This window comes from Pseudophryne corroboree, chromosome 9 (assembly GCF_028390025.1).
Source record: "Pseudophryne corroboree isolate aPseCor3 chromosome 9, aPseCor3.hap2, whole genome shotgun sequence".
NCBI classification, from domain to species: Eukaryota; Metazoa; Chordata; class Amphibia; order Anura; family Myobatrachidae; genus Pseudophryne; species Pseudophryne corroboree.
Genome location: NC_086452.1, coordinates 432,382,752 through 432,397,630, shown reverse-complemented (window position 1 = coordinate 432,397,630; position 14,879 = coordinate 432,382,752). Strand labels below are relative to the sequence as shown.

The 14,879-nt window shown below is 47.6% G+C and overlaps 1 long non-coding RNA gene across 1 annotated transcript in view; it reads right to left on the bottom strand.

Moving 5' to 3' along the window:
- LOC134957111 (uncharacterized) overlaps nt 1-14,879 on the bottom strand; it is a 93,483-nt gene that overhangs the window by 13,027 nt on the left and 65,577 nt on the right. Inside the window, exon 2 of the long non-coding RNA XR_010186466.1 lies at nt 3,725-3,828. This is a non-coding gene — a long non-coding RNA (uncharacterized LOC134957111). The remainder of the gene's footprint in view (nt 1-3,724; nt 3,829-14,879) is intronic.

Sequence of the window (14,879 nt, the reverse complement as noted above, 5' to 3'; positions counted from 1 at the left end):
ATTATATACTGTACATAGCTAATAATCTACCAATTTATCTCTTCACAGGAAAGGAACTCTTCTTACTTCTCAGCTCAAAAAATCCCCAATACATGTTTCTAAATAGATGACGGCTAATTTCGGATGTGGGGAAATAGTTCCAGATTCATGGCCTATCTGAGAGATAATGATCCCATGTACGCCACACTTGGAGCTTTCTCATGATGAAAGCCTCCAGCTTCTAATAAAGATCATGAGGAAGTAATCAGGAAAACGTTTCAAAGACAAAACCTGGTTTCATAGGTCAGGACTGAGGTAGCCTATAAACCTCTAGACTCAGACACGTCTTAAGGCAAGAATAAATCTACGTGTGTCTAAGGTTTGCCAAAGATCTCCAGATAAAGCAGAGAAATATAACAGGATAATAATAATACTTTATTGTCATCAATAGTTCAAGAAAAAAAATACATGAACAATCAACGAAACTAAAAGCAAGCATATACAGAGACCATGAGAACAGAAAGAGCACTCCTGAAACCAAGACATTCTCAATTATCAATTTATCTCGGTTTTGTCCGGTTTAACATGTTTACTGCTGTTGGGAAAAAAATACCCCTTAACCGGTTAGTCCGACAAAGAATAGAACGATAACGCCTATTAGATGGCAACACAGAAAACATCCCCACATTAGGATGAGATAGATCTCCCAAAATACTTCTCACCTTAGTGAGGAGCCTCTTTTCATATATATCCTGAATACAGGGCAAACTAACTCCAATAACCCTGCTCACAGTTTTAACCACTCTCTGAAGGGACTTACGTTCTACGGCAGTACAGTTACCAAACCATACCATAATCCCGTATGTAAGGACACTCTCTAAGATGGCCGAATAAAAATTTACTAAAATCTCCTTACGTATTCCCACCATACGCATTTTCCTTAGTAAAAACAGGCGTTGTTGGGCTTTTTTAACAACACATCGAGTATGAGTGCCCCAGGACAAATTATTAGAGATGTTAATACCCAGGAATTTAAAAGACTCAACTGTCTCCACTACCTGGTTATTTACAACTATAGGGCAAAAGGCCTGCTTATGCGATTTCCTAAAATCTACAATAATTTCTTTCGTTTTTTTTTACATTTAGGATTAAATGATTTGTTTGACTCCAAGCTTCTAACCTAGCGACCTCAGATCTATGGGGGTCATTCCGAGTTGTTCGCTCGTTATTTCTTTCTCGCAACGGAGCGATTAGTCGCTAATGCGCATGCGCAATGTCCGCAGTGCGACTGCGCCAAGTAAATTTGCTATGCAGTTAGGTATTTTACTCATGGCATTACAAGGTTTTTTCTTCGTTCTGGTGATCGTAATGTGATTGACAGGAAGTGGGTGTTTCTGGGCGGAAACTGGCCGTTTTATGGGTGTGTGCGAAAAAACGCTACCGTTTCTGGGGAAAACACGGGAGTGGCTGGAGAAACGGAGGAGTGTCTGGGCGAACGCTGGGTGTGTTTGTGACGTCAAACCAGGAACGACAAGCACTGAACTGATCGCACTGGAAGAGTAAGTCTCGAGCTACTCAGAAACTGCACAGAGAAGTCTTTTCGCATTATTGCGAATCTTTCGTTCGCAATTTTGATAAGCTAAGATTCACTCCCAGTAGGCGGCGGCTTAGCGTGTGCAAAGCTGCTAAAAGCAGCTTGCGAGCGAACAACTCGGAATGAGGGCCTATAATCTGACTCATCGTCCTTACTAATTAAACCTACAACTGCAATATCATCGGCAAATTTAATAATGTGAACTGACTCCGATTTAGAAATGCAATCATAGGTAAACAGGGAGTACAACAGGGGACTCAGTACGCAACCCTGAGGCACCCCCGTACTAATTACAAGCTCGCTAGACAGAGAATTGTGCAATCTAACAGATTGGGACCTGTTTGTCAAGAAATCCAAGATCCATCTACATACAAAATTATTTAATCCCAACTGAGATAGTTTAGACACTAATGATGCTGGGATTACCGTATTAAACGCTGAACTGTAGTCCACGGACAAAATTCTCGCAGAAGAACATGTGGATTCTAGATGGGTAGCTACACGATGAACCAAAGTGATAGCAGCGTCATCCGTCGACCTATTTGCTTTATATGCAAACTGAAAAGGATCCATATTAACTGGGATATTTTTCTTTATGTGTCCCATAACCAATCTTTCAAAGGCCTTCATTATAAGAGATGTCAGAGCAATTGGTCGGTAATCGTTTGGCTCACAGGCCTTACCATTTTTGGGAACCGGGACAATAATAGATGACTTAAAACAATTTGGCTCCCAGTGCGAGATTTAAAAATGCGCCCCCCCCCCCCCCATAGATATAAAGAGGAAAAGCATGCGCGCGCGCTCCCGGTAAGGGTGCGTGACCTCATTAAAATGGGCGTGGCTTTGTTAAGCTGGGCGTGGCCTCATCTGATCTCATCAACACGGCCACCACAGGATATAAAAAAAAAAAAGTCCTCATTTTACACATTACAGCAGGCACGCTACCCCATTTTACACAGCACGGCAGGCAAGTGTCCCCATTTTACACAGTACGACAGGCACGTGCCCCCATTTTACACATTGCGGCAGGAAAAAGTGTCCCCATTTTACACAGTATGACAGGCAAGTGTCCCCATTTTACACATTGCGGCAGACAGGTGTCCCCATTTTACACATTGCGGCAGACAGGTGTCCCCATTTTACACATTGCGGCAGACACGTGCCCCCATTTTACACATTGCGGCAGGAAAAAGTGTCCTCATTTTACACAGTACGACAGGCAAGTGTCCCCATTTTACACATTGCGGCAGACAGGTGTTCCCATTTTACACATTGCGGCAGACACGTGCCCCCATTTTACACATTGCGGCAGACAGGTGTCCCCAATTTACACATTGCGGCAGACAGGTGTCCCCATTTTACACATTGCGGCAGACAGGTGTCCCCATTTTACACATTGCGGCAGACAGGTGTCCCCATTTTACACATTGCGGCAGACAGGTGTCCCCATTTTACACATTGCGGCAGACAGGTGTCCCCATTTTACACATTGCGGCAGACACGTGCCCCCATTTTACATAGTACGCAGGCAAGTGTCCCCATTTTACACACTGCGGCAGACAGGTCCCCATTTTACACATTAAGGCAGACAGGTCCCCATTTTACACATTAAGGCAGACAAGTCCCCATTTTACACATTAAGGCAGACAGGTCCCCATTTTACACATTAAGGCAGACAGGTCCCCATTTTACACATTACTGCAGGTGGTGGGGAGGGAGAAAGGGAGAGAGAGGGAGAGGGGCTGACTTACATTTGAAGCGGTTCTCGCCGCTCTTCAGCCGCCTCTCCCTCCTTGTCTGCGTGGCTCCCCCTTCTCCCTCCTCCCGAGTGCCCAGCTCGGGGGGCGGAGTTTCGCGGAATGACGCGTTTGCGTCGTGACGTCACGACGCAAACGCGTCATTCTGCGAAACCCCGCCCCCCCGAGCTGGGCACTCGGGAGGAGGGAGAAGGGGGTTTCAAAGTATGAAGAAGTGCCGCGGCGGGCGCCCCGTGCGGTTGCACGGCTCGCCCGCCGCAAGAAACGGCACTGCACTTAGGCACATGACAAGTGGCAAGGGAAAGGTTAAAAATCATAGTAAAGATCCCAGCCAACTGCTCAGAACATGTCTTAATTACATTTCCCGGGATCCTATCTGGGCCGGGGGCCTTACCTGATTTAGAGCTGGCAAAGCATCGTCTAACAGACAATTCATCCAGTATCAGGGGCTCCGCATTCTCCAGATTCCCATCCCAATCAACAGGGGAAACAGCCATGCTATCAAAACGAGAATAAAATATGTTTAACGTTTCCCCTAGGGAACTATCAGCCTCTTTATGAGAGAGATTCTTATTAACTTTGTAGTCAGAAATGTCTTGGATGCCTTTCCACAAGCTTTTTGCATCTTTATCATTTTTAAACTTGCTTTCAAGTTTAGCAGAAAAGGCCCTCTTTGCCTCTATTATACCCTTTTTAAATTTTTGTCAGGCAGCCCTGAAAGCATTTTGGTCACCAGATCTAAATGCTTTGTCTCTCTCACTTAATAAGGTTCGAACCATGCCATTTATCCATGGTTTATCATTTGCAAAAGCTCGAACACACTTTTTAATTGTTACACTCTCTATACAGCAGCACACATAACCAAGGACCATGGAGGTGAGGGAGTCCACATTCACATTATTGTCGTCCCCCAATGATTCGTCAATGAACAACCCCCAATCAGTAAATTCCAAAGCATCCTGAAGTTTCTGCATTGCACCCTCAGGCCAAGCTGTAATATTAGTACTGGTCGGCCTAGACCGTTGAACTACGGTTTTGTATGCTGGGACCAAAAATAGGGACATATGATCAGAGTGACCAATATTAGGATATCTAAAAGTCGCATAAGCATCCTTGATATTACAATAGACATGGTCCAACACATTTCCCCCTCTGGTGGGGACTTTAACATACTGATAAAATTTTGGTAAAACTGCCTTCAATCTAGCCTGATTAAAATCCCCTGCAACTAAAAAAAACCCCTCAACATATTTAGATTCCAGTTTAACTATAGCAGCGTACAAGACATCTAATGCGTATTCTACGTGAGCAGAAGGAGGAATGTATACGGCCATTACCAACGCCACTGAAAATTCTCTTGGCAAATAGAAGGGTCGACACTTAACCACCACATATTCCACATTTACAGAGCAAAAAGTTGCAACAAGACTAGCATCAGTGCACCAGTTATTATTTACATATACACATAGTACACCACCTCGCTTTTTCCCAGATTCCATGGTTCTGTCCGATCTAAATAATGACCAATCTGTAAGCTGAACTGCAGAGTCCAGGATAGAGTCATTCAGCCATGTCATCATGAGAGAGCAGGTCTTTAAAAAGGACTTATTTGCCAGTCTCACTTGGATCTCATCCAATTTGTTCATAAGAGATCTTACGTTTGCAATAAATAAACTGGGAAGCGCCGGTCTATGGGGGCACAAATAAAGTCTTACCCTAATGCCTGCTCTTTTACCCCGCTTTTGCTTCCTCTCTCTCCGCGGTCTACGTTTCCATCTGGGCTTGCATACCCTCCAGGGGCTAGGCATCCTCCAATCATGAGCAGAATCTTGTTGCTCGGGCTGCTCAGGCTGACCAGATTCCAGGCATCCTAGCCTCCTCCAGCCTCCAACAACCAAAGTCCTCCTGAGTCCACCGCAGGATCCCCTACAATTCTCCTGTCCAGAGGAGCACCCAGCATGCCACGGGTCATCACCTCCTCTGACCCCGGAACTAGCTTGCGGGCCTTCCGTAGTAGCAGCGCTCAGAAGCCGGTCAGCGTCCCCGCCAGCCCGCTCATTGGCGCCCGCCAGCCGCACACTCCCTGCCGCACCGGTCCGCCCGTCCGCCGCCGGGACATTGGAAGTCAGCAGGGTCCCCCACGTGGCTTCCTTCAGCGGCAGCGGCGTCGCAGAGGGACCAGAGCCAGAACGGACCGCAAGCAGCTTCCACCGTGAGTATGTGATCCTGTATGAACCACACGGCAGCAGAGCCCCCAGGCCCCCTATCCATGAAATCAAGATAAGGGAGAATAGAATGGTAGGTAGAGATACTCCTACTCCTGCTCCCATAGTTCTGTTACGCTCACAGCCGCTGCGTCTGAACGCGCCGCCAAGTATGTGCCCCTGTCACATGCAGCCCTGTCCTCACTGACACATCACACATGGACTTAAAGCTTGTAGAGCTCTTGCACTAACAGCTCATGGGGGTAATTTTGAGTTGATCACAGCAGGAACTTTTATAGCAGTTGGGCAAAACCATGTGCACTGCAGGGGAGGCAGATATAACATTATTTATTTATTTATTTATTTATTAACAGTTTCTTATATAGCGCAGCATATTCCGTTGCACTTTACAATTAGAACAACAGTAATAGAACAAAACTGGGTAAAAACAGACAGACATAGAGGTAGGAAGGCCCTGCTCGCAAGCTTACAATCTATAGGGAAATAGGCATAGATACACAAGGATAGATGCTACCTATTGCATAATGGTCCACCAGATTGCTAGGTTCTTAATAGGTTGTATGATGATACCCACAAAGTTATCCAAGTGTCAGGAGGGTGTGAGACTAAAGAAAGACAAGATATGTGATGTTATGAATATTCTACAGAGGATGTAATTAGATAGGAAAGCACTGAAGGTTATGTGGGTGGGTCTGGAATTTGATAGGCTTGTCTGAAGAGGTGAGTTTTCAGGGAACATTTAAAGGTTTGGAGACTAGAGGCGAGTCTTACTGTGCGTGAGAGGGCATTCCACAAAGTGGGTGAAGCCCGGATAAAGTCCTGTAATTTTGAGTGTGAACAAGTAATGCGTGTGGATGAGAGACGTAGATCTTGTGCAGAGCGGAGAGGTCGGGTAGGGAGATATTTTGAGATGAGTGAAGAGATGTATGTTGGTGCAGTTTGGTTAATAGCCTTGTACGTGAGTAAAAGTATTTTATATTTAATACGGTAGAATACCGGTAACCAATGGAGGGACTGACAGAGCGGATCTGCAGACGATGAACGTCTGGCAAGGAAGATTAACCTCGCAGCTGCATTCAAAATGGATTGTAGTGGTGAGAGCCTATGTTTGGGAAGACCGGTCAGGAGACTATTACAATAATCAATGCGGGAGATAATGAGAGCATGGATTAGAGTTTTTGCTGTGTCTTGTGTAAGATAAGGGCGTATTTTGGATATGTTTCTTAGATGTATGTAACATGATCTTGAGACAGATTGAATGTGGGTAACAAAGGACAGTTCAGAGTCAAGAATGACACCTAGGCAGCGAGCTTGTGGGGTAGGGGTGATTGCAGAGTTCTCAACAGTGATAGAGATATCAGGTTGGAAACTACTATTGGCCGGTGGAAATATAATTAATTCTGTTTTGGAAATATTAAGTTTGAGGTGGCGAGATGTCATCCAAGATGAAATGGCAGAAAGGCATTCAGTGACAGGGGCCAATACAGATGGTGACAAATCAGGGGAGGATAGGTAGATTTGAGTATCATCCGCATACAGATGGTACTGAAATCCGAAAGAGTTGATTAGTTTGCCAAGCGATGTGGTATAGATAGAGAAAAGCAGAGGACCTAGGACTGAGCCTTGCGGTACTCCAACTGAGAGAGGTAGCGAAGGAGAGGTGGAATCAAAGAAACGAACACTGAAGGAGCGATTAGATAGGTAGGATGAGAACCAAGAAAGGTCTGTGTCCTGAATACCTAGGGATTGTAGTGTTTGTATGAGAAGAGAGTGGTCAACATTGTCAAAAGCAGCAGAGAGATCAAGGAGAATAAGTAGAGAGTAATGTCCTTTAGATTTAGCAGTGACCAAATCATTCACTAACTTAGTCAGTGCCGTCTCTGTGGAGTGTTGGGCACGAAATCCTGACTGAAGTGGGTCCAGTAGGCTGTGTGAGTTAAGAAAGTGTGTGTGCAGAGAGAGTTAGATTTGGGTGTGGTGAGTTCAATCTGCAATCTAAATTGCAGGTAAAAATAAAGCAGCCAGTATTTACCCTGCACAGAAACAAAATAACCCACCCAAATCTAACTCTCTCTGCAAATGTTATATCTGCCCCCCCTGCAGTGCACATGGTTTTGCCCAACTGCTAAAAAAGTTCCTGCTGCGATCAACTTGGAATTACCCCCCATATTCATAAAGTAGCTGAATCTTGTGCATAGATTTACTCTTTATTGATGAATTGGCGGCTTTTGTAACACGTTGCATCCAGGTGGCCGTATGGACTTATGTAATAGGCTACAATTTGCTGGTCACCACATGATTTTGTGATTTCGACAAGATAGCTGCTAGAATTAAAGCACCAATTAGTTTTAATGTAAAAACAATCTGGTTTCACTCTAAAACCAATTGCTGCTTTAAATCTAGTAGCTATCTCTCCAAAATCACAACAGGACCAGCAAACTGCAACCTATTACATAAGGGCCTATAAAGCATAATTTTTAAAATAAGTATGTGGGATTGCCCCGGTATCTAACGCCGTCTTCGGATGATGTTTGCCCATAGCAGCCTATAGCCTTCTCTTCCGTCTTTTTTTTTTTTTTTACAAAGAGGGATTTCTCAAATTGGCCACCGGCCCCAACTGACACATTGGTAGACCTGACACATTGGTAGACCTTGACAGGAACGAACTCTTATTGAAGCCTGTGTTCCTGCAAGATAGTTTCTAAATCTGAGCAAAAATATAAACTTTTGTGTTGCAAATTTGGTCAATACTATGACATCACAAACACATAATATATGTATTATGTGATTAAAATACCCTACATGTTTTAGCATCTGATACGGGGCGGATCTAGCCTTTTTTTTTTTAACACTGAATTATCCCCTTTCCGGTCCTAGGGGTATATTTACTAAAGGTCGGGTTTGCTATAGCTTGGTAATCAGCTAACAAAGGCAAATGCCTTTACACTGATAGATTTGGCATAAAGAGAGACTCAATTAGCAATACAGAGTTTTATAGGTAAAGGTGATTTATTTAATAGGGTGCATGGTGACGTGATTTGTTCACCATGTGGCATAAATTCATTTGCACAGAGAACTTTTTTCTTTTTGCAGAACTCCTACCCAGCTCAGAAGGTGCCTTAGCTGTTCTCAGGACATGCGACAGGGTGGTACAAGATCACAGAGCTCAGTCTTGGATCTGACCCCCCGTCGCTGCCCTGCCTGCGCCCAGGGGTGTATTAAGTGAGTAGGGGGTCCATGTGCAGTCTCCATCTGGGCCCCCTCCGTTCTAGCTGGCAACGCAGTAGACTCTGAGAACTAGGGTAACTAGTAGAACATAGTGTGTGCCAGAGTCTTGTGCACATGCGTAAGTCTCCAGGGAAATGACGCAGTGTCCATTTTCCTAGTGATTTTCCTACTGTGCAAAACACTGGGAAAATAGCCACCAAACCATTTTAGCAGTGAGCTCTGCAATGCTGTTGCAACGACGAGGGACTTCCGGAAGAAGAAATGTCTCGTATGCTAAGTGGGACCTCCTGGCCCATGTGCACCGCACATCCTGCACCCATTACAGATACGCCACTGCCTGTGCGGCTGCAGTGAATACTGCAGGGCGCAGGCATGAAAAGGGAACCTTGCGCAATAAAGTTTTACTTTTCTTTTTGTGATGAAATGCGCGTGATGTTATGATGTTGCGCCACAAAATTTTTTTTATTTTTTTATTTATTAACAGTTTCTTATATAGCGCAGCAAATTCCGTTGCGCTCTACATTTGGAATGACCTTGAGGAGTCGGGAAGAGGAGCAGCAGAAGACAGAAAAGGTAAGCGTCGACAAAGGCTGGAGCCCGAGTGATACTGTGGAAGGAGGAGCTGGTGCCAGATAGACAGAGGGGGCCTTGCTGGAGATGGAGAGATACGGGGAGTGTGGGGGATCTGAAGCCAAAGATATTGGAAGACAGGTGAATGAGGCTGCGGCAGGAGAGACAGAAAGGGAGGTGAGGTTGAAGATGGAGAGACTACAAGGTGGATCAGGCTGCAGATGGAGAGACAGAGAGGCGGATGATACCAGAGATGGAGAAACAGAGAGGGGGCTGAGAATGGAAGACAAAGAGGGAGATTATACCAGAGATGGAGAGACAAACAGGGGGATAAAATTGGAGAGACAGAGAGGGAGATGAAGCTGGAGATGGAGAGACAGGGAGAAGGATGAGGCTGGAGAGACAGAGAGGGGGATGATACCAGAGATGGAGAAACATGGAGAGGGATGCGGCTAGAGGGACAGAGAGGGGTGGTACTGAAGGAAGGCACTGGGATAGGGCTGGAGAGACGGGGATGGGGCTGAGATGGAGAGACAGGGAGAGAGAAGAGGCTAAATGGATAGAGAGTGGGATGAGGGTGGGGAGACAGAGATGGGGTAGGAGAAAGAGAGATAGGAAGGTGGATGACACCGGAGATGCAGAGCCAGAGAGGGGGATGAGTCTGGAGATGGAGAGACAGGGAGAGGGATGAGGCTAGAGGGACAGAGAGGGGGACGAGTCTGGAGATGGAGAGACAGGGAGAGGGATGAGGCTAGAGGGACAGAGAGGGGGATGAGTCTGGAGATGGAGAGACAGGGAGAGGGATGAGGCTAGAGGGTCAGAGAGGGGGATGAGTCTGGAGATGGAGAGACAGGGAGAGGGATGAGGCTAGAGGGTCAGAGAGGGGGATGAGTCTGGAGATGGAGAGACAGGGAGAGGGATGAGGCTAGAGGGTCAGAGAGGGGGATGAGTCTGGAGATGGAGAGACAGGGAGAGGGATGAGGCTAGAGGGTCAGAGAGGGGGACGAGTCTGGAGATGGAGAGACAGGGATGAGTCTGGAGATGGAGAGACAGGGAGAGGGATGAGGCTAGAGGGGGATGAGTCTGGAGATGGAGAGACAGGGATGAGTCTGGAGATGGAGAGACAGGGAGAGGGATGAGGCTAGAGGGACAGAGAGGGGGATGAGTCTGGAGATGGAGAGACAGGGAGAGGGATGAGGCTAGAGGGTCAGAGAGGGGGATGAGTCTGGAGATGGAGAGACAGGGAGAGGGATGAGGCTAGAGGGTCAGAGAGGGGGATGAGTCTGGAGATGGAGAGACAGGGAGAGGGATGAGGCTAGAGGGTCAGAGAGGGGGATGAGTCTGGAGATGGAGAGACAGGGAGAGGGATGAGGCTAGAGGGTCAGAGAGGGGGATGAGTCTGGAGATGGAGAGACAGGGAGAGGGATGAGGCTAGAGGGTCAGAGAGGGGGATGAGTCTGGAGATGGAGAGACAGGGAGAGGGATGAGGCTAGAGGGTCAGAGAGGGGGATGAGTCTGGAGATGGAGAGACAGGGAGAGGGATGAGGCTAGAGGGTCAGAGAGGGGGATGAGTCTGGAGATGGAGAGACAGGGAGAGGGATGAGGCTAGAGGGTCAGAGAGGGGGATGAGTCTGGAGATGGAGAGACAGGGAGAGGGATGAGGCTAGAGGGTCAGAGAGGGGGATGAGTCTGGAGATGGAGAGACAGGGAGAGGGATGAGGCTAGGGGGTCAGAGAGGGGGATGAGTCTGGAGATGGAGAGACAGGGAGAGGGATGAGGCTAGAGGGTCAGAGAGGGGGATGAGTCTGGAGATGGAGAGACAGGGAGAGGGATGAGGCTAGAGGGTCAGAGAGGGGGATGAGTCTGGAGGTGGAGAGACAGGGATGAGTCTGGAGATGGAGAGAGATGAGGCTAGAGGGTCAGAGAGAGGGATGAGTCTGGAGATGGAGAGAAAGGGAGAGGGATGAGGCTAGAGGGTCAGAGAGGGGGATGAGTCTGGAGGTGGAGAGACAGGGAGAGGGATGAGGCTAGAGGGTCAGAGAGGGGGATGAGTCTGGAGATGGAGAGACAGGGAGAGGGATGAGGCTAGAGGGTCAGAGAGGGGGATGAGTCTGGAGATGGAGAGACAGGGAGAGGGATGAGGCTAGAGGGTCAGAGAGGGGGATGAGGCTGGAGATGGAGAGACAGGGATGAGTCTGGAGATGGAGAGGGATGAGGCTAGAGGGTCAGAGAGGGGGATGAGTCTGGAGATGGAGAGACAGGGAGAGGGATGAGGCTAGAGGGACAGAGAGGGGAATGAGTCTGGAGATGGAGAGACAGGGAGAGGGATGAGGCTAGAGGGTCAGAGAGGGGGATGAGGCTGGAGATGGAGAGACAGGGATGAGTCTGGAGATGGAGAGACAAGGAGAGGGATGAGGCTAGAGGGGGATGAGTCTGGAGATGGAGAGACAGGGATGAGTCTGGAGATGGAGAGACAGGGAGAGGGATGAGGCTAGAGGGACAGAGAGGGGGATGAGTCTGGAGATGGAGAGACAGGGAGAGGGATGAGGCTAGAGGGACAGAGAGGGGGATGAGTCTGGAGATGGAGAGACAGGGAGAGGGATGAGGCTAGAGGGTCAGAGAGGGGGATGAGTCTGGAGATGGAGAGACAGGGAGAGGGATGAGGCTAGAGGGTCAGAGAGGGGGATGAGTCTGGAGATGGAGAGACAGGGAGAGGGATGAGGCTAGAGGGTCAGAGAGGGGGATGAGTCTGGAGATGGAGAGACAGGGATGAGTCTGGAGATGGAGAGACAAGGAGAGGGATGAGGCTAGAGGGGGATGAGTCTGGAGATGGAGAGACAGGGATGAGTCTGGAGATGGAGAGACAGGGAGAGGGATGAGGCTAGAGGGACAGAGAGGGGGATGAGTCTGGAGATGGAGAGACAGGGAGAGGGATGAGGCTAGAGGGTCAGAGAGGGGGATGAGGCTGGAAGTAAATGCTACACATCTGCTTGTGGCAGAAGTCGTCATTATCAGCACGCACAGCACACAGTCCTATATCTGGGTGCAAGAGATCCGTAATCATACAGACATATGCTTATGCACAACTCTGCATAGTCTGCAATTCTGACTACACCCCCACGATGTGCACCCAGCTCAAAGTTACCCATGCGTAGACACTCGGTTTAGGAGACAGCCATAAACACAGCTTTCCTAAACAACCAACGCGCTTCTCTAATCTAGGAATGCTCATAAATACATTGATCAAACCTAAATAACACCAGACGCAAAGATGTAGTGTGTGGATGCTAGAGCTGTACCTTTACATGTGCCCAAAGCACGTGGACACACCACTCCCTCACTCTGTGCTCCAACCCCACCCGTCTCTCTGGCTCCTTCACTAAATGGAGGGCGCAGAGCGTGGAGAACAGGGAGTCTCCATTTTGGGACCAGAAATGGGCAAGGGTAAAAGGGGATGGTTATACACGGTCGAGTCACATTATTATGACCATCTCCTAGCAGCGCATGAAGTACGTCACGTGTCGTGCGCTGGCGTGGTGGGTATATAAGGTGTGTGATAGGCCGTCTGCACACAAATCACTCGTTGCTGTCATGGGTAAAAGGGGCAATTTATCCGAGTTGCAAATAGGGATGATTATTGGCTTTCGGGCCTAGGGTGGCAGTATTCCTGACACCGCGCAGTTTGTGAATTGTTCGCGTGCTGCTGTGGTGAAGGTGTATCGTGACTCCACAAATGGCACCATTGCGTATAACCGGCGTGGAAACTGCGGAGACTACGTGCCATTGATGTGAGAGCTGAACGTCGGCTACGCAGATGCGTGAGGGCCTACTGACACGCTACAGTGGAGCAGGTCACCGTCACAATGAACCTGAGGGCTACCAGACATGCGTCTTAAACGACAGTTCAGCCCGTCTAGCTGCTGTCCGTGCTGCACACGGCGGTTACTCTGGCTATTAGCTGGTGGTCATAATAATGTGACTCCACCGTGTACATTGCATACCCTCCAACAATTTACACATAGAAATCGGTACAAATTCGAAAAGGGGGCGTAGTCACGCCCGTTTTCCTATACTTTCAATGGAAGTTTGGAGAGCCAAAAATCGGTACAGACCATAAAAAAAAAAAAAAGTACTGTACCTGCCAAAAAGGTGCAGCTGGAGGGTATGACATTGTGAGAGGACTATGACAACCCATTTGGGCCATATTGGTCAATATGTCTATAATGAGCCCATTATCTATTTATCCAACTCCCTGTGAGTTGCGGAGTCAAATACCAAATTGCCGGAGCAATTGAAGATTGAAAAACAGCTGTCACCACAATCCCTAACACCTGCAGTTACGCCACTGATACCTAGCGGTGCAACCTTACACCGCCGAGTCTGACCCGGCAGCGTTAGTGCTCATGTGTCACCTGCAGATGGAGGACACCGGTACGAGCAGAGGGATCTCATCAAATCCCTCTTCGCGACCCAGTGCTCTTTCCCAAAGAAAGGAGCAGGGCTCTGGGAATCAGCGCCATCTGAAGGTGGCATATGTTCTCATGGGCAAACACCAAACACTTATTTTTCTGAGTATTTGATGACTATTAGTTGGCCACATTGGGCCCCTAATAATGAAGGGACCTGTTACTAAAAACATACAGAAACTACTGTAAAAGGCCTGTTAGTGATGAACAGTCCCCTCAGCTTGATAGGAAAGCTGTGGGAGGAAATAAAGAAATTCTGGCGAAGAGGAAGCAAAGAATGGAACTGTACTAGGTGGGGAGCGCAGTGAGGATATTTTTAGTCAGTCATTCCTTAATAATTATTACAAAAAACAACAACAAATACAATGGGAAATTAAAAATATGTGGTTAAAGTCTCTTTAAGAATACAGAGCATTAGGTTTAGGAGCCGGAAATGAATGGAAAGTAATCCAGGGCAGAGTGCGGGTGAACAGTTACTAAAAGTCCGGAGAGATGAGGACACTTGAGTATTTTATGTGGTGTCGGCTCCAATTAAATGGGAAGGAGGCCAAGGAAAGGGGAAACCTGGATACATGATAGAGACATTGCCATGGCCATTGAATTGCTAAAGTTGATCTTAAAATGAAATAATTGAAACTAAGTAATGAAGCTACCAAACATCATGGAAACATAGTGTAGCCACAGGTAATAGATATGAAAGGATGGGCTGGCTGTGATGTCTCCTGCTTTCTGCTGCCATTATGCTGTCTCATACCACGCATATCGGGGGCAATACGCTGTGTACTGCCAACTGTGCATATTGTTGGGGGGAGGATGACCCCCTCAAGTCAGCAGTAATCTCGGCAGGGTGTGGTGGGATATGGCGACATTCATCATGTAGATGTGGTGAAATGATGACATTGTCAACCTTTTGACTATATTCCCTTGAGTGAGCAGTACTGTGCGTACTGTAGTCAGATGGGGTAATACTATGTGCAGAAGTGAATGGAAAATGCTGTCCTTTGAGGGGGTAGTGCTGTTTATGCTGCGGACACTGAGGGGAGTGCTGTGTATACTGATG